We start from the raw sequence: 20,587 nt of genomic DNA on the forward strand, positions 1-20,587 counted from the left end.
CTTGTAACAGTAGTGTGTTAAGGAACTAAGTTTTGGGGTTGTTCTTTTACCTGCACACTCAGTTCTTCTACATGGGGACTGGTTACAAGGAAACTATGCAACAACTATTACAGCAAACCGAGGATGCCATTATTTTATAAGTAACACATAAAGTCAGGGAACATGGAGCAGGGGTAATGCTCCTTATTTTTATTGTTATAGAAACAAATTCCAAATGCCAGTGTTGTTTAAAAAGCACAGTCTGTGTGTGTAAATAATGCAAAGCAGTGTTTAATTTGAACATGGGTTGTCTTGTCAAACCTGTAATTCCCTTTCCCTCTTAAAAGTAAGCATGCAGTTGTTCTCTTGCTCTCTGGTGCATGTGCTACAGTTTTGTGCTGTAGAAAGTGGCATTTAAGTAGTGCTTAGTAGAGAGTTCTGTCGGTGTCAGTTTTCATATTTTAAGCATATTTGTTTCAACCTTATTTATTACATCAAAAGGATGTTTTTGTATACTGATCTTTACTGTATCCCTGTTGGATCTAGGATGGATCCTGTCCTTACTTCATGGGAGAAAATGCTGCTTGTGGAATAGATAAACTGCAGTTTCAGTCAATGTCATGAATTTTTCTGAAAACTTTTGCAGGGTGAGAATGGAAATTTGACTAAACCAGTTCCTTAGTCTTAGCTGTTGTGGAATACGGACCTTGACCGACTGGATAGATGGGCAGAGTCCAATGGGATGGCATTCAACAAGTCCAAGTGCCGAGTGCTGCACTTTGGCTACGGCAATCCCATGCAGAGCTACAGGCTGGGGTCGGAGTGGATGGAGAGCTCCCAAACAGACAGGGACCTGGGTGTGCTGATCGACAGCCGCCTGAATATGAGCCTGCAGTGTGCCCAGGTGGCCAAGAGGGCCAACTGCATCCTGGCCTGCATTAGGAATAGTGTGGCCAGCAGGAGCAGGGAGGTCATTGTGCCCCTGTACTCTGCACTGGTTAGGCTGCACCTTGAGTACTGTGTCCAGTTCTGGGCCCCTCAGTTTAAGAAGGACATTGAAACACTTGAACGTGTCCAGAGAAGGGCAACAAGGCTGGGGAGAGGCCTTGAGCACAGCCCTGTGAGGAGAGGCTGAGGGAGCTGGGATTGTTTAGCCTGGAGAAGAGGAGGCTCAGGGGTGACCTCATTGCCCTCTACAACTACCTGAGGGGTGGTTGTGGCTGGGAAGGGGTTGGCCTCTTCTTCCAGGCAACCAGCACCAGAACAAGGGGACACAGTCTCAAGCTGCACCAGGGGAGGTTTAGACTCGAGGTGAGGAGGAAGTTCTTCACTGAGTGAGTCATTTGTCATTGGAATGTGCTGCCCAGGGAGGTGGTTGAGTCCCCATCCCTGGAGGTGTTCAAGAGGAGATTGGACGTGGCACTTGGTGCCATGGTCTAGTCATGGGGTCTGTGTTGATAGGTTGGACTCGATGATCCTCGAGGTCTCTTCCAACCTAAGTTATACTGTGATACTGTGATACAGCACAGAATCACAGACTCACAGACTGTTTTGTTTGGAAGGGACCTTTCAGGGTCATCATTCTCTTGCACTGAGCAGGGACATCTTCAATTGGAGCAGGTTGCTCAGAGCCCTGTCCAAACTGACCTGGAACGTTTCCTAGCATGGGGCACCTGCCACCTCTGTGGACAGCCTGGGACAGTGCCTCACCACACTCCCTTTGAAAGAAAATTTTCTTATATCTAGTCCAAATCTACCCTCTTCTAATTCAAAAATAATGTGGGCTGTCATGGGTTCAGTTGAATCTGCTGACATCATGCCAGCTTCAAAATGAATGTGCTGGCTGGAGCAAAGTATTGTGGGGCTTGTAGTCTCGATTCTAACATGAGGAGCTTCCTGTTTCTGGTGCTGCTTCCAGTTTCCAATTTGGGGATGTTGGTCTTTTCTGCTGGGCTGGCTGTGGGCTTGTGGGGTGCGTGGGTTGTTATATCGCTGGCTTGTGATGCTGCTTCAGCTTTTGCTGTGCTTTCCTGCAAAATTGGCTAAGGTAATTGTACATTGTCTATTTCCATTAAACTCTCTTTATCTCAACCTACAGGACTTTTGTGTGTGTGTCTCCCTCTCGCTCCATCGTGGGAGTGAGTCTTGTTTAGAGCAGACTGTGTTAAGCCAGCAGCAAGTCCATAAGCTTACACCTGGAGCCAAAGCTGTAATTTATGTGTTGTTTCCACCAAACTCTTTTAGTTTGTTTTGTATTATTTTGGGGGTTGGTTGTTTGCTTTTCCAGTGGATCTAAAAGATATATTTTGGAACTTCAGTGTGTGGAAAGTTGTGCACGTTTCATCCTAGGTGCAGGAGAAGCTTTGACAAGGCAAGAAAAGTGTTTTAATATTGCCTTCAATGCTACCTTTGCCTGTCATAATGAGAATGATGCCTGTTTGGTGCCTGCTTTTTCCCAGCCCAAGCCAGCTGCCTCCAGCTAGACCTTTCTTTGGGAAGATCAATCACAAAATTGCGTGTGTGTATCTCATGGGAAATTCTCTGTGTGGGAGAAGGAAACACAAACACTCGTAAAAATCCCCTATTTCACATTTTTCACTGACTGTGATATGTTTGCCATATTACACATAAGTAAAGAGCACTCTTGATAAATAAATAGCAAAACACTTTTTAATAATTATTAAGCATGAGAACAAATCTTTTCTCTCATATCTAGCCTTGGTCCTCCAGATAAGGTTGTAAGTATGTTGTCCTGACAAGCTAAGTAATTTATGATACAGCCAGAGGTGTAATTGTTCTGTGAATAAAGAGAGGCTTTTAACTTCCAGGGATATAAAATATTATTCATGAATATTAAGTAAACTTTAATGGTTGAAGAAAGGAGTAGAGTGGAGGAGAGTCATTTATATCCTGTCTAAACTGGCCTACAGCCACATTAATGTTTATTAGGAGATTTAGACCATTGCTAAAATAACAGCAAGGGTTTCCTTCTCTTTTTCCATACTCCTTCCACCACTCTTTTTAAAGACACATAAAAAAAAATAAAAAGATGAAGAATATCTGCTTAGTTACTATAATATATGCTAATAATTTATGCTAATAATTTACTGCTTACATCTTGTCCTGGAAGCCATGCTCAGGGTGATTCAAACATCTATACAACAACAAATTTACAGGAGGCATTAAAAAAAATCGAAAGCCACTGTAATCAGTGCTGTTTGAGTAGTGATAGATTGCAATTGAATGGCTTCAGGCTATTAATTGCAATGAGATTATACTGGTTCAGATAGCTCTGATCTTGGGTGCTTGAAATATTAGTTATTTCCAAGACAAATTGGATTATAAATGAATAGTAAATCTGTACCAAGGTGATTAAACCCACTTGTAAACCGGGGTTAACGTGGGTAGGATTTCAAGTTGCCATTTAGTCACTTGTACTCTAGAGAAGGAGTTAGGAATTAAATGTAAGTTTTATATGGGAATATGTGGATTAACCATGTTCCATCTGAGAATGGGGATTCCCTGTGTTTTCTGCTCCCCTGATGAATTTTTGTTCAGCTTTAAAGTTTTCCTAGTCCGCCACAAGCCTTTTCATCTGATTCTGTAGGGGATGTCCTAAAGTGAGAGAAAACCACTTCCCTAAGGTGGATTTACAAACTTTCTTGACCATTTTGAGGATATAAGCAGCAGATCTGGTCACATACACAGTAATGGCATGCTCGAATTTCCCCTCTCAGGGCCTACTGTTGCCAGACAGCACTGTTCTTAGTTAAACAGTCATTTTTCCAGTAAAAGGGAGAAAATGCATTGCACCTCATGGATCTTCTTGGTAGTACCAACCCATATCATTCTTCTTACTGTTAATCTGTTAATTAAATGTTATTTGTTCATGCAGATACAGAACTGCTTTGTGTTTTCCTATTGGATTTACAAAATTTCAATGAATGAGAAATTGAAACACTAGAAGCTGAGGAATAGTTCAGGAGTTTAAAAGTCCTATTAAGCTGTTTGTGTAGCTGCTGAATTTTGCCATATGTTTACACTCTCATACACACACTTAGAGGATTCCAGTCCTCTGCTCAGAATATTTAAAGCTCAAAGGCCCAACTGTGTACATGCAAAGCAGTGAAGGGGAAAAAAAAAGGCAAGAGGACCTCTTTTTCCATTCATTTTCTCCCATCAATCTTGTTTCCTTCTGAGCTTGAAGCTTTCTCACTGATATGTTGTCTGTGGTGTGTGGAGATTTCATGGAATTATAGAATGGCTTGAGTTGGTAGGGTCCTTAAAGGTCATCCAATTCCAGCTCCCCTGCCACAGGCAGGGAAACCTCCCACTACACCAGGTATTCTGTGATTTTTCAGTTTCTGTCCCTTTGCAGATGTTTTGTGTAGTCTAGGACCAAGTTCTCTCCTCCTCACTTCTCAGATGTGTTCACACTTGTTACCAGGATGACAAGGTTTGTGTTTTTTTAAGTGAGTTTGCATCCTCCTACTCTGGACTGAGTCTTGGTCTGCTGAGATGGATCTCAAGAATGGGTTTTTCCTTCCTGGCCTTGATTTTGAGATTCCATGGAGGTCCTTTCCAGCCCAGATCATGGGATGGAATCCCTTGTTGGTCAATTTAGGGTCACCTGTCCTCTCCACTCCTCCCTGCAGGTGCCACCTGTGCTTCCTGCACCCCATTGTGGGGCACAAGATTTAGCAATGACCTTGGTCTGAACATGAGAGCAAGTCTAAGCAAGAGCCTTTCTGCAGCCCACACCTTGGCAGTAACTCTAACCATCAGTGTTACCTGTGCTAGAAGCAGCCACTGTCTGTGAAAACCTGCTGTGAACTTCAGAAAGTACTGTTACTGAGCAGAGACTGAGCTGAGAAGTCAAATCCCTGAACAGAATTGGTTATGTTCTAGCTCAGACCAGGACAATGCCAATATGTGGAATTAAAGGAAGGACGCAGTAGTGTGCAGTTTTTCAGTGCATTCTTTATAGTGGTTTTGCCATGCAAAGGGCAGCATCAGAAGATATAAGGCAGTCTCCCCTGATTCTCCTTTGGTCTCCAGTACCTCTCCAAGGCTCACATTTTTGTTGAGACAGTATAGTGCATGTCTACTTCAGGAGGAAGGTGGGCTTGTGAATGAGATGTTAGAGGGAAGTAGTTCACAGCTTCTGCTTTTGGAGAAGAGGAAGCCCTGTTAATAGAAGAAATGATGAAAGGAAGAGGAGACTTAAGGCATAAGGCTTAAGGATACTTTAATTAGTAGAATTATACAGGGTAGGACAGGAAAAATAAGTATTTAGTTGCTAATGCCTTCCTCCAGCTACTTAAGATTTTTAGCTCCCTAGTATTATTTGTGGATTTGACCACTGTTAAGTGTAAACAAAACAACAGAGAGATCAAGTCTTTCCCAATTAATTTCTGCCTAAGAATAACCTACTTTTTAATTACCTCTCTTTTTCTTGTAGCTTGCTGCCCTGAATCTGTCAGCTTTTATCATCTCCTATGTAACTTATATGCCCTGATGTCAGGAAAAATAAACACACCTTTTTCATAGATGATAATTTGATACAGAATCACATGGATGTTGCAGTGACACTTTCCAGCCTGTATTAGTTGGAGCTATTCTGTCTATCCTACTTTTGTACAAGAGGTGTTAAATCAACAAGTTCTCTAAGATAAACTTTTAGGTTTGTGCTTCAAGATGTACATTAATCTGGTACCTAATTAAAGTGAAGAAAAAAGACCCCACCAGGGTTTTCCTGTGCTTTCCCTCGGTGTAATTAAGGTCCTGCATTGATTTCACAGTTCAGCACATTGGTGTTGGTCAATGACACTGACTGTTAGAAACTAGGGGAAATTGACTCTTTTCTTTTTTTTTCCCCCCTTCTTTTCCTTTTTAAATTAAATTGTTTGGACCAGTGCTAACTGGACACTTCAGTCAATTACAAGATACCCTGGTGAAGGGAAGCAGGAAGCAATACATCTTGCTTCCTAGGTAGAAACTTCATTTTATTTTTAATCAGTTCTATTCAAGAAGGCTTCCTTGGGAGTAGACTTCACTGAGGGTTTCTTCATTATCAGCTCAGGGTGAAGCCAAGGGGAACCTTTCTTATTTCATACTAGAAGTTATTTGGAAAAAGACTAAAATAAAATAACAAGTGCACACACAGGGGGGCTGGTGCCTGTCTTTAAAAGCAGAGTTGCCATGGGTAACACAGCTGATTTCCTTTGTTGGAGAAGTCACTGCTCATTACATACCTGAAGTGAAAGGTTAATGACCTGTAGCGAGATGAAGAAACTCAACAAAAATGCACAGCAAGGATCTCGTGCTCTGATACAGTAGTGCCTTTGCACATACTTTTCCCTAGGCAAGGCACAGGTAGAAGATAGCCATTGCTATTTTAATAAGTGTCTTTGATAGAATTATAGAATCATTTAGGCTGGAAAAGACCTTTAAGATCATTGAGTGCAATCATCAACCACACACTACCAAGTCCACTGTTAAGCCATATCCCTCAGCACCATGTCTACAGGTACTTTAAATCTCTTCAGAGATTGTGATTGAACCACTTCCCTGGGGAACCTGTTCTGGGGCTTAACAACCCTTTTAGGGAAGAAATGTCTTCTGATATCCAGCAACAACCAACAACCCCATGCAGAGCTACAGGCTGGGGTCAGAGTGGCTGGAGAGCAGCCAGGCAGAGAGGGACCCGGGGGTGCTGGTTGATGGCAGGCTGAACATGAGCCTGCAGTGTGCCCAGGCAGCCAGAAGGGCCAATGGCATCCTGGCCTGCATTAAGAACAGTGTGGCCAGCAGGAGCAGGGAGGCCATTCTGCCCCTGTACACTGCACTGGTTAGGCCACACCTCGAGTACTGTGTCCAGTTCTGGGCCCCTCAGTTTAGGAAGGATGTTGACTTGCTGGAACAAGTCCAGAGAAGAGCAACAAAGTTGGTGAGGGGCTTGGAACACAAGCCCTATGAGGAGAGGCTGAGGGAGCTGGGGCTGCTTAGCCTGGAGAGGAGGAGACTCAGGGGTGACCTCATTGCTCTCTACAACTACCTGAAGGGGGGTTGTAAGCAGGCAGTTGTTGGTCTCTTCTCTTAGGCAGCCAGCACCAGAACAAGAGGACACAGTCTCAGGCTGCACCAGGGGAAGTTCAGGCTGGAGGTCAGGAGGAAGTTTTACACAGAGAGAGTGATTGCCCATTGGAATGGACTGCCCGGGGAGGTGGTGGAATCGCCGTCACTGGAGGTGTTTAGGAGGAGACTTGACAGGGTGCTTGGTGCCATGGGTTAGTTGATTAGGTGGTGTTGGATGATAGGTTGGACGCGATGATCTTGAAGGTCTCTTCCAACCTGGTTTATTCTATTCTATTCTATTCTGTAAACCTCCCCTGGCACAACTTGAGGCCATTTCCTCTCCTCTTGTTATTTGGGATAAGCAACTGAACCCAACCTGGCTCCAACCACCTTTCAGGGAGTTGTAGAGAAGACCAGGACTACTCTGAGCCTCCTTTAATCCAAGCCAAACAACCTCAGTTCCTCAGCCACTTCTCACAGGAGTTGTGTTCTAGACCCTTCACCATCTTCATTGCCCTTCTGTGGACCTGCTACAGCACCTCAGTATCGTTCTGCTACAGAGGGATGTAAAGAAGCATCCTGTATACTGGAAAATGAAAAGGCTCCTGATACCATCAGACAGCTGTCACCAAAGGCACCAAGTTTGGCTTCCTTTGCAAAACACACTGGCTGTGTTTTATATAGAACCTCTATGCTTTTTATCCTTAACATCATCTTTATTCTAGTAGAAGTGACTAATTTTATAGTGTGGCTGTTGCTTTAGTTGCTGTCTAGATAGCTTAAAACTGTTACTTTGGGTGCATTTTTTCCTTGTTGCAGTTTGAACACAATTGAAAGTGAGAACTTGTGTAGTATGTTTGATGCTGAGACATTCCAAAGATTTGTTGGCTCTTAAGGAGAAACTTAAACAGTTCAGAAAGATCTGTGTGCCAGCAGGAGCAGGGAGGTGATTCTCCCCCTGAACGCTGCACTGGTTAGGCCACACCTCGGGTCCTGTGTCCACTTCTGGGCCCCTCAGTTTAGGAAGGATGTGGACTTGCAGGGGTGTGTCCAGAGAAGGGCAACGAAGTTGGTGTGGGGTTTGGAGCACATGCGCTATGAGGAGAGGCTGAGGGAGCTGGGGTTGCTTAGCCTGGAGAAGAGGAGACTCAGGGGTGACCTTATTGCTCTCTACAGCTACCTTAAGGGAGGTTGTAGACAGGTGGATGTTGGTCTCTTCTCCCAGGCAGCCAGCACCAGAACAAGAGGACACAGTCTCAAGCTGTGCCTGGGGAGGTTTAGGCTGCATGTTAGGAAGAAGTTCTATACAGAGAGAGTGATTGCCCATTGGAATGGGCTGCCCGGGGAGGTGGTGGAGTCGCCATCATTGGAGGTGTTCAGGAGGAGACTTGATGGGGTGCTTGGTGCCATGGGTTAGTTGATTTGGTGGGTTGGATTGGTTGATGGGTTGGATGTGATGATCTTGAAGGTCTCTTCCAACCTGATCTATTCTATTCTATTCTATTCTATTCTATTCTATTCTATTCTATTCTATTCTATTCTATTCTATTCTATTCTATCTCACTGAGAGGTACTGGGATGTTGGATTAACCCAAGTCACTCAGCAGCTCAGGGAAGGAAATGCAAGATGCATGTTCCAAACCAAAGAAGAATTTGATGGGGATAGACTGAAGCCATCAGTCTGTAGTTGAAGAAAAGCTCTAAGTTGGCACTGCCTCTGGAAATGACAGTCCTGTCAGGTCCCTTGTGTGGTTATAAGTAGTTGGTGTGGGATGTGGGACATGGGAACTGGCTGGCTAGGAAGAGTTTATTTCCAGGCAGGCTGAGTGGTGTTAGTGGTTACTCTGGGCGCTTTCACATCACCAAACAGCTGTACATGAACAGAGTGGGGAGAAAGAAATGCAGGAAGGGGCATGACAGCTTTTATTTGAGCAATAATGACAGGTGGTAACAGAGTAAAGCATCAAATGACAGCCACTGTTTGTTAAAAGCTGTAAATAATCTCTCATCTTAAAGAGGCAACCAGAAGATCTTGGTCAAAGGAATACAAAGAGCATCACCACTGCTTCTGAGGAATAATTCTGTGAGGAACTGAAATGAATTAAGTGATGCCACACATTAAATCTTTTGATTGTTGCAGCACTTGGATTTTTCTCTCATGCTGACCACTCTCAGCTGGGCCAGAGCATATTTGTTATGAATAAAACGGGATAAGGCAGGGAATTAATAAATATATAAATTATTTATTAATATGGCTCTGCCTCCCACATAACATGGTTTAGTTGATTAGATGGTGCTAGGTGATAGGTTGGACTCGATGATCTCAAAGGTTTTTTCCAACCTGGTCTATTCTATTCTATTCTATTCTATTCTATTCTATTCTATTCTATTCTATTCTATTCTATTCTATTCACTATATACAACCGTTATAAAATGTTATTCAGATTCGGTATGTTTGGTTGAGAATATCTTCAGAATATAGGAATGGTTACAAATGGTTTGAGAACAGTATTTGGAAAAGCTAGATCCAAAAGCAGTGTGGTACCCCTACTAACAAAAACCAGGTATTTCCCAGAGGCTCTCGGAATATATATCAATTTACTCACAATGCTGCTTGCCAATTGTGGGAATTTCCCTGGTGTCTCTTTTTATCTGAAAATCCTCTTGAAACTGTTGCTGCTTCTAATCCACACTTGTCTGGGGGCAAAAACCCGAGAGAGAGAGAGTGCTCTGCAGCTTGCCCATTTTTATACATCCAAACTAATGTGTGTTGTAACGTTACCATAAAGCATGTCACAAAAGCCAAAAAGGCCAGGAACTGATAACCATCAGTTCTTTACTTAAAACATGCCCAGGCTTGCCCCAGCACAGGGGGTCTGTGCAGGTGGCTTGAGGAGAAGGGTCTACCGACCACAGTCTTAGGGAGGGGGAGGCATCCTCCCCTGATCCCTTCATCCCACTCTTCTGCTCAGCAGGTTTGCTGATGACACCAAGCTGTGTGGTGCAGCAGACACGCTGGAGGGAAGGGAGGCCATCCAGAGGGACCTTGACAGGCTGGAGAGGTGGGCACAAGCCAACATCATGAAGTTCAGTAAGAGCAAGTGCAGGGTCCTGCATCTGGGTCGAGGCAATCCCAGGCACAAATCCAGGCTGGGCAGTAACTGGCTGGAAAGCAGCCCTGAGGAGAGAGACTTGGGATGCTGGTGGACAAGAAGCTCAACATGAGCTCCCAGTGTGCACTTGCAGCCCGCAGAGCCAATCAGATTCTGGGCTGCATCAGGAGAAGTGTGGCTAGCAGGTCGAGGGAGGTGATCCTCCCCCTCTACTCAGCCCTGGTGAGACCCCACCTGGAGTACTGTGTCCAGTTCTGGAGCCCCTATTACAAGAGGGATGTGGAGGTGCTGGAACGTGTCCAGAGAAGGGCCACAAGGATGATCAGAGGGCTGGAGCACCTCTCCTGTGAGGACAGACTGAAGGAGTTGGGGCTGTTCAGTCTGCAGAAGAGAAGGCTCCGAGGTGACCTCATTGTGGCCTTCCAGTATCTGAAGGGGGCCTACAGGAAGGCTGGGGAAGGACTTGTCAGGATCTCAGGTAGTGATAGGACTAGGGGGAATGGAATGAAGCTGGAGGTGGGGAGATTCAGGCTAGATGTGAGGAGGAGGTTCTTCACCATGAGAGTGGTGAGACCCTGGAATGGGTTGTCCAGGGAGGTGGTTGAGGCCCCGTCCCTGGGGGTGTTTAAGAGCAGGCTGGATGAGGCTCTGGCCAGGCTGATCTAGTGTGGGGTGTCCCTGCCCATGGCAGGGGGGTTGGAACTAGATGATCCTTGTGGTCCCTTCCAACCCTGAATGATACTGTGATACTATGATACTATGCTTTCCCCCCATCCCGAATCCCCAACATGGGGAGAGGGATTTTGGGTGCACTGCCACAATATGAAATATGTATCAGCAGCTTCAATTTATTTAGTGCCAGATGCTGCCAAACTGTCTTTTTTGTCAGTGATAGTACTATAGGTACTGAAATAGTGTGTGACATGTTTTTCTAATCTGCCCATACAAGCCAATAGCTGAGTGTTATGATGGAACCTAAAATCATTGCTTTAGTCCAAGTTTTCCACAGTGAGTAAAAACTTCTGGAAGGCACAGATCTTTGCCTTGATTCACTTGAGTGATACTAGATGAACATTTTGACCTGTCACTTACCACAGGTGTGTATTTTTCTGCCACCGGGGAAAATTTTTGAGCCTTCGACCTTTTTTTGCGCTTGCCTTCCTCCCAAGTCTTCTTCCTTCCCCAGCATCCTCATCTCACCTACTGTAAATTGATCCTTTCTTCATGCTTGGTAGTTTCAGTTTAATTAGAAGGGACTCTACAAATATTTAAGCTTTGTTGCTGTACTGAGTGAGAGGTGGGGCTGGGAAAGAGAATGTAGACAGAGCTGAGACAGCTGAGATGGGTTTGGTGGAGCAGACACTTTTGCAGAATCAGCTGTGGGTAGATCCCTAGCCTGCTGCACTGCACATAAAAACTACAGGTACCTAAGTAAGCTTATTTTATTTTGCATTATGGTAGACTAGGAGCACAGGTACAATCCATTGCTTGTACCTCATGAAAGGTTAGACCTCCTTACAACACTCTAAATTTAAAAGAGGGGCAGCAAAGTTGGTGAAGGGTCTAGAGAACAAGTCCTTTTAGGAGGTGCTGAGGGAACTGGGGTTCTTTCGAGAACAGGAGAACAAGAATCTGGGGGGTGACCTTCTCACTCTCTACAACTCCCTGAAAGGAGGTTGGGGCCAGGTGGGAGTCAGTGTCTTCTCACAAGTACCAAGAGACAGGATGAGAGGACATGGCTTCAAGTTGCACCAGGAGAGATTTAGGTTGGACATTAGGAAAAATTTCTTCCCTGAAAGAGTTGTCAAGCCCTGGAACGGGCTGTCCAGAGAAGTGGTGGAGTCTCCATCCCTGGAGAAATTTGAAAGACATGTAGACATGGTGCTGAGGGACATGGTGCTGAGGGACATGGTTTAGCGGTGAACTGTCAGTTCTTGGTTAATGGTTGGATCATGAAGGTCTTTTCTAACTTCAGTGATTCTACAGTTTTATGATTCTGTTGTGCACCTACAGTTGTCATGCCACATGTTGTGTTAGAAATGCTTCTTAGCAATGGGGGTGTGAAAAAACAGCTTGTAAATTAGCTTTGGGAAAAGCCCTCAGTGACAAAGCTTGTGTGGTGGAACTGCCTTAAGGCAGGGAAAAAAAACCACACTAGAAACATCCTGGGAATTGTGAGGGGAAACTGCCGGCTTGCACAGCACCGTTGGAGCTCATAAACACATCTCTATGAAAGCAAGGAAATACACCCTTTATGTATGACAGTAGTATTGTATAGAACATAGGATAACAGAATCATTTTGTTTGGAAGAGACCTTGAAGACCATCAAGCCCAACTGTTAATCCAGCATTGCCAGGTCATCATTAAACCACCTCCCTCAGCACCACATCTACAAACAGCATAAAAGGGAAGAACAAATTACTTCATTTACCAGAGGTATCTTTAAATCTTTCCCTTTGAAGTAATTCTTTTCTACTGCAGTGAATAATTTGTTAGTCACACTGCTGCTACCTGTGAGTTCACTTTCCCTTGACTTGTCAGTTTGCAGCAGCCTTTCTCATCCCATGCATGCAAACAGACGTGGGTGCACCACCTCAGATGACACTGCTTAGCTGCATAAAGAGACTTGCTTTCCAATTTTTTTTTCCTTGGTTAGTTTGCATGCTATTCATTTTGCTCTGCTGGTAAGGAATGCAGGTAAGGGAGGGGATATAGTGGTATAAGTAGAATAAGAGTTGACAACAGGTTACATATTAGTAGAGAGTAATAATTTTCAAGCACAGGAACTGTTTGTAAAAGAATCCTCTACAAGGTTTTTTGAAGACACTTTGGAAAACTTGGACTCTAGAAGTATCTTACTCACCATGAAAATATCAGAATAATTAAGGAATAACACCTGCTGGAGTTGCTAGAAGCAGCATGATCACTGAATAGGTGTGGGCTCAAACATCACCATCCTCAAAAGATACAATCTGTCTGGGGAGATGAAAAAATTGAGCCAAGGTCCACATTAATGGATATGGAACAAATCTGTAGAAACATATTAGCAAAGCAAAATACTGTGTGTGAAGAACCTGATGTCTGCATTGTATATGCTTTGGGGGTTGTTTTTTTATTGTGGCCCAACTCTTGTCTAGTTCTGGCATGCTGCTAGAGCACATTCAGGTGGTTTGGTTCAAGCAGAATCCTGCCCATGCACTCCAAGATGCTGGACCACAATGCAGAACAAGGCCTAGAGGATGAAGAAATTCACTTTAAAAAGATAATGTATACCAAAAGACTTTGCTTTTCCACAAGAGTGTACAGTCAAATAAGGAATTAGTGATTGCCTTCTGAGCCTTGTTGTCTTGTTTTACCATTTAGTCAAGCTTCCTTCTGAATTCCCTTTATTATTGAGAGAAACTTTAAAGTAGAATAGGAATATGGCTTAATAATTAGCAGGCTCTAGCTACATACACAACTGAATTGTGCTTCTGCCTGTGTGAGAGTTCAGTGGTTAGTACCTGTGACTCCAATGACTGATCTGTTTAACTGGTGTATTGATACCATGAAACGTGATGGCTTAAAGCACAGGGACTTTAATTACAACTTTGGCAAACTTGATCTGAAGGAAAAAGCTGCACAGATGGCTGTAAATAGGAGTAAAATATTCCACTTCATGCCTGCAGAAATCGTTAGCACGCAGTTGAAGAGGTGCTACTAATGTGTCAGATTTACATGAGGAGTTCCATTTCAGAAGTGTCCACTAAAATGATAATACTTCTATTTTAGTTTTTAAGTGGAGCCCTTGCCAAGTGCAGATGTGTTTCTCTGCATCTATGGAATAGGTTTATTGACTGAGCTTCCCTCAATGGCTTTTGTTTTACTTCTGCCAGCTCAGCACAGCAAGCAAGCTATAGTATGGCTGTCATTTTCTGTCCACCAGTGCCCAAATTCAGTTTTACCAGTAAGGAGTTACCACAGAAGTAGCAGGTTGATTTCATGCTGACAGTAAATGAAGATGATGATTTTTGTATGGTAAATCAGAAGATCAAAAGTGTGACTTACTTATCACAACACACACAACTAGCTTCAGAGAAACATTTCATAGTAAGTGAAGTTTTGAAACCTTTTGCAGAGGACTCTTAGCTGTAGAACACTTTGGGTTTAGTGCATAGTACAAAAGTTTTGCCAGCATTTCATTTGTGGGTGCTGAATGCTTCTAACATTACTGCAGGAAACCAGGCAAAACCTCTGAGCTTTTTTGGCTGCAGAGTTAAAAGGCATGGCTTTATTGCAGTGTGTGAGAAAGCTGCACAGAACTGATGATCCCTGTAATCACGTCTCCTCCAGAATGCTAACAAAATCCTTTATGGGTATCACAGGGTCATTTATTGAACTTCAGTCTCAATGAAGAACCACAGCCTTATTGATTCATCTACCATTTACAAGCCTGTATCTTCCTCTTAAAAATCCTTTTTATTGGTACAGTTTGGTAGTTTCTGTCTGGTTTATAGGTGCACTTTCTCATTCTTCAGTGTCAGAGGCAAAAAGATGTGAACAGGTAAGCCTATGAATCTGAGAATTTCCCTGTGAATTCAGTCTCTCCAGTTGCTGCATTAAGAGTGACATCCTGAAGTCTGCGTGTCTCAGAGCCCAGCACTCTTGCTGGAGCTATTTGGCAAAATTAACCTTTGCCTCTGCTTTTCAATGCCTCAGTAATGGCTTACTCTGACACAAACAAATGGTTTAATTGTTCAAAGCAACAGATACAGCAGGTTCGGGACTGCTGGTGATAAATGCAGTGACTGCAAGTTGATCTCAGGATTAATAAACCCTGGATTACATCCAGCACAGCTGGAGATGCGAACCCTAGCAATGGCTCTAACAGTAATGCAGCGCAAGTTAAGCCATATATTGCAGGTGCAGTTGTCACCAAGAAAGGTGTCCATGTCTTGGGTGGAGGAAAAGGAGCACAGCCTGTTGACTGTTCTCATACCTGTTTTCTCTCCCAGTCATAGCCACTGCTGCAGCTGGTGGTGGTGCTGAGAAAGGCCCATGCTGCACCACCCTCAGTGGCCCTGGTACCAGTGCCATCAGCATGGACACTCCCAGTGCCAGAGGCACAGAGATGTCCCTCTTGTGGATTTTATACCCCAGTACAGATTCTCCCTGCCTTCTAGGTGACTTTTAGCATGGTTTGGGAGGAAAGTTGAGTAACGCAGTCATGCATGTTTAGCACGTACATAATTTTTCACTGTCAGCACATTGAAGGGTATCAACTTTAATACTAAAATTGCAGGTAATTAAGCAAAGGCTTCACTCAAGCACCATGGCCCTCAGAATGCACTTTGAAGTTCTATGTTTATGTAATTTTAGTCCTGCTTTATTGGTTTTAGCCAAAACAGAGCCATCTTACTTTCATCAGACTCCCTCCTTCAGCTCTTTCTTTTCCAACCTGGTCTGGTCTGGTCTGGTCTATTCTATTCTATTCTATTCTATTCTATTCTATTCTATTCTATTCTATTCTATTCTATTCTATTCTACTGTACTCTACTCTACTCTACTCTACTCTACTCTACTCTACTCTACTCTACTCTACTCTACTCTACTCTATTCTATCTTTGCCAGGCCAGCTTCACAGATCTTCATTTTACACAAACACCTGCTGATTGGAAATGACCTTGGTCTCAAAGCATGTTAAGTCAACTTGCCTTCCTGTCCCATGGCAAGCTAGGTGGTTGTACTGCACACATTAAACTTACTTTCTGGGTACAAGGATCATTTTGAGATTGCTAAGGCAAGTAGTTTGTCTTTAGGGGAAGCAGCCTGTGTGTTTCTAGGAAAAACTAAAATTGAACAGTTTGAATTATGTCTTTAAAGTTCTTTTCTCTCAAATTTAATCAAAAGACCATGTAACCCAATTTAAAAAATATCCCATAAATAGAGTTTGATCACACCTAAAGCACAAGGGAATTTTGCTAAAGGATACAGTAAGAGGATTTAACTTCTACCTTTTCCCTTACAAGAGCTGAGGAGAGCTCAGGATTGTGCAAGACATTTCTTTTCCTGAAGAGTACATCTTTTATAAGGACAAATACACAGATCCATGAATTTGGGGTTTAATAGGGCAAACCCACCACTGTTAACTGCTTTCATTTGTTCTATAAAATGTTGTGTCTCCACATGCTTTTCCTGCTGAGCTGTACTGCTGATGCTCTTGCCCATGATGAGCATGCTGGAGTCTTGGCCATGCAGCTGCAGCTCAGTTTATATGCTCCCTCTGGCCAGTGCCAGCCGCTGTGCGATGGGACCGTCATAACTAGGAACAAACTGAGTAAATGCTTATACCTCCCAGGACAGAAATGCTGCAGTTGTCCTTATTTCAGATGAACACATTGTGTGTTTCTTTTACAAAGAGCATGCTAGGAGAAAGAAGAGCTCCTGGAAAAATCTGTATGTTGGTGCTTCTGTGTAGGCCTTGTGTACAATACCTGCTGAGTTTCAGTCAATGGCTTACTTGTATTTGGCATTGTCCTGGTCTGAGCTAGAACATAACCAATTCTGTTCAGTGGTTTGACTTCCCAGCTCAGTCTCTGCTCAGTGACAGCACTTTCTGAAGTTCACAGCATGTTTTCACAGACAGTGGCTGCTTCTCACAGAGATAATGCTGAGAGTTACTGCCAAGGCCTGGGCTGCAGAAAGGCTCTTGCTTAGACTTGCTCCTGTGCAGACTAAGGGCACTGCTAAACTGTGTGCCCCATGTTGGGGTGCAGGAAGTCAGAGCTGGCATGTGTGGGAAGAGTGGAGAGGACAGGTGACCCTAAACTGAGCAGCAAAGGAATCTGTCCCATGGATATCATCTTTAGGAATCTGTCCCATGGATATCATCTTTAGGAATCTGTCCCATGGACATCATCTTTAGGCATCTATCCCATGGACATCATCTTTAGGCTAAAGCTGAGGAATCACCAGGATCAAGCCTCTTTTTCAGTGGCTGGGGAGCGAGGTGTCCAATCTGTGTGTTACTGAATCCAATTCCAGAATCCATCTCCTGAGTCCAGTTCCCATCTGCTGCTGAGTTTGGGACTTCCTCAGTGCCTGCCCCCAACGTCAGTGGTGATGGTGATGTCATTACCATCAGGGGTTGGGTTGGGTATTGGTTTGTATCTCTGTACCTATTTAGTTTTATTGTTCATATTTCCATTTAAGCTGGTTTAGTTTTCCTACCCAAGCCACCAGTCTCTCTCTCTCTTACTCCCTTTCTCTTGCCTTTGGGAAAGGAGAGGGGTTTCATAGAGAGTATTTGTCACTCATCATGTGGCCAGCCCAGGTATCGTACTTTTGACAGGTATGATTTTCAGTCTGTTTCAGTATCCTTGCACGATTAGAGTCAAAATGAACCTTTAGAGATCATCTAGTCCACCTCCTGTGCTAATGCAGGGCTCCCCAGCACAGGTTGCACAGGACTGCAGTGTCCAGGTGTGTGTGGCCAGGGTTGGGTGCCGTGCACACACTGTGGAAACATTCTGTTTCACCACATCAGAAATGCACTTGCTTATAACGAGACTGTTTCACAGCTGTGTTACAGAAATGTCTATGCTCATACTCTGGTATTCAGTAACTTTTTTTACTACAGTTATGTTGCTCTTGTGAAAAGTGTGTATATATACATTTATTCAAAACATCCTGGGGGATTAGAGTCCTATTTGCTAACTAATACAAACTTCAAACAAGCCTTATCTTTTTTTTTCCCATGGTTAAAACAACTGTGTTGCATTTGCAAATCAGTGGCTTTAAATCTTTTTGAAGAGCAGATCCATGAGAGCTGCTTCACTGTTTTGTGTAAGTTGCTGCCTTTTGTGCACTATTGAAGATAATGCTTTACAGGTATACACTGCAACCAGTAACTGCAACGTTGCTGTTTGGGGAGTGTCAGATTCCAGCAGATTCTGTGCATCATTGTCCAGCAATTCTTTTTACTTCAATTTGTTTCTAGATAATGCATTTACATTGTAAGTGAAGAGCTTAAAATGGTACTTGTAGTTTTTATATTGATTTACTTGTCAGTTTGTCAAGTAACTTCCTCTCCACTACCCTCTTATCATAGTATCGTAGTATCATAGTATCATTCAGGGTTGGAAGGGACCACAAGGATCATCCAGTTCCAACCCCCCTGCCATGGGCAGGAACACCCCACACTAGATCAGCCTGGCCAGAGCCTCATCCAGCCTGCTCTTAAATACCTCCAGGGATGGGGCCTCAACCACCTCCCTGGACAACCCATTTCAGGGTCTCACCACTCTCATGGGGAAGAACCTGCTCCTCATATCTAGCCTGAATCTCCCCACCTCTAGCTTCATTCCATTCCCCCTAGTCCTGTCACTACCTGAGATCCTGAGAAGTCCTTCCCCAGCCTTCCTGTAGGCCCCCTTCAGATACTGGAAGGCCACAATGAGGTCACCTCGGAGCCTTCTCTTCTGCAGACTGAACAGCCCCAACTCCTTCAGTCTGTCCTCATAGGAGAGGTGCTCCAGCCCTCTGATCATCCTTGTGGCCCTTCTCTGGACACCTTCCAGCACCTCCACATCCCTCTTGTAATAGGGGCTCCAGAACTGGACACAGTACTCCAGGTGGGGTCTCACCAGGGCTGAGTAGAGGGGGAGGATCACCTCCCTCGACCTGCTAGCCACACTTCTCCGGATGCAGCCAGGATCTGATCTTCTCAGTATCTGCTTTCCAGGGTTCACAAATGAAAGTTTTATACACTGGTACACTTGTTAATAAATAGTTTATAATTTCAATTTACTAGCAGTCTCCACATTTTCTGGGTAGTCAAAACAAAAGAAAAACATAACCATTCCCCACTCATGCCTGTTCCCTGCTTTGTTTCTTACCTTCTTTTATAATGCCATGCAGCTATCAAATTGGAAATCCTGTACAACCACAACAATAAGTGTTCTTCACAGTGGTTTTCACTACCCTCTGGACTGAAACTGTCCTGAAGGAATCTAGGAACATGCTGGGTGCATTAAGAAAAGAGTGGCCAACAGGTCAAGGGAGGTCCTCCTCCTCTTCTACTCTGCCCTAGTGAGGCCTCATCTGGAGTCCCGTTCTGGACTCCCCAGTTCAAGAACAACTGGGAACTACTGGAGAGAGTCCAACAGAGGCTACAAAAATACTGAAGGAACTGGAGCATCTCTCTGAGGAGGAAAGGCTGAGAGACCTGGGCCTGTTCAGCCTGCAGAAGAGCAGACAGAGGGGGTCTTCTCAATGCTCATCAACATCTAAAGGGTGGGAGGCAAGATGATAGGAGCAGACACTTTTTAGTGATGCCCAGTGACAAGACAAGGGGCAAGGGGCACAAAGGAGAGCCCAGGAGATTCCATATGAGCACCAGGGAAAACTTCTTTCCTGTGAGAGTGACAGAGCTCTGGACCAGGCTGCCCAGAGAGCTTGTGGCATCTCCCACTCTGGAGAGATCCCAAACCTGCCTGGACATTGCAATTCTGGGCAACCTGCTTTGGGTGACCTTGCTTTAGCTGGGGGGTTGGACTAGATTGTCTCCAGAGGTCCCTTCCAACCCCTACCATGCTGCAATTCTGTAACAGCCATTTTGCTGTTGATTTGGTGTATGATACAAAGGCTTAGCACCAAAAAGCCTAGAAATCAGCCTCAAAAGACAGGCATATTTTATGCTGTCTTCCATTGCTCATGGTAATAAATGTGGCATTTGGGTTTGTGTAGAGTAGAAATCCTCCTATTTCATCTATGTCTCTCAAGAATTGGTGACATTCCCTGTCAGCACACCAAACAGCATCAGTCATTATGAATTCACTTCATTCTGGGTAGGTATTTCTTGCTTAGATAAATGCCATTGAACATTACATTCAACCATCTTGTGAAACTGGGTAATAACAATTATTTGTTCAGTCACAGAAACTCTCCCTGTTCTTTCTGCTTAAAAGAACATGGTCAGAGACAGAGGAGAAAAGAATGTGATCTTGATGGCTCTTGAAGAATCATAATTGTTATGCAAGAGCAAGGTGTTTTTGAAAAAAATGATGAGGTGTTCCAGAGGAGTGGGACCCAGAATGTAGTGGTGTTATTATACAAGCTGTCCTGTAGGGGACCATAACAAGAGATCCTCTTCCAAACTAACATTTTTGCCATGTAGTGGCTACAGTGGTAGCAAGCATATATCACATTTTTGGTGTTGCAGAGGGAGAGGTGCAGGCCTGTGCAATTTTAGGTACATCACAATCACTGAATCATAGAATGGATTGGGTTGGAAAGGACCTCCAAGGGTCATCTAGTCCAACTGCCCTCCAGTGAGCAGGGTCATCCTTCAGGAGATCAGGTTGCTCAAAGCCTTGTCAAGCCTGATGTTGAATATTTCCAAGGATGAGACCTCTATTACCTCCCTAGGCAATATGTT

The 20,587-nt window shown here is 44.0% G+C and overlaps 1 protein-coding gene across 2 annotated transcripts in view; it reads left to right on the forward strand.

The window, feature by feature from the left end:
- The window catches only part of LYRM4 (LYR motif containing 4), an 82,973-nt gene that overhangs the window by 37,544 nt on the left and 24,842 nt on the right, over window positions 1–20,587 (forward strand). The gene's annotated exons all lie outside the window — the stretch shown is intronic.

Source organism: Melanerpes formicivorus, unplaced genomic scaffold (genome assembly GCF_026170545.1).
Source record: "Melanerpes formicivorus ecotype bairdi unplaced genomic scaffold, bMelFor1.0.p_v2 SCAF_69, whole genome shotgun sequence".
Lineage (NCBI taxonomy): Eukaryota > Metazoa > Chordata > Aves > Piciformes > Picidae > Melanerpes > Melanerpes formicivorus.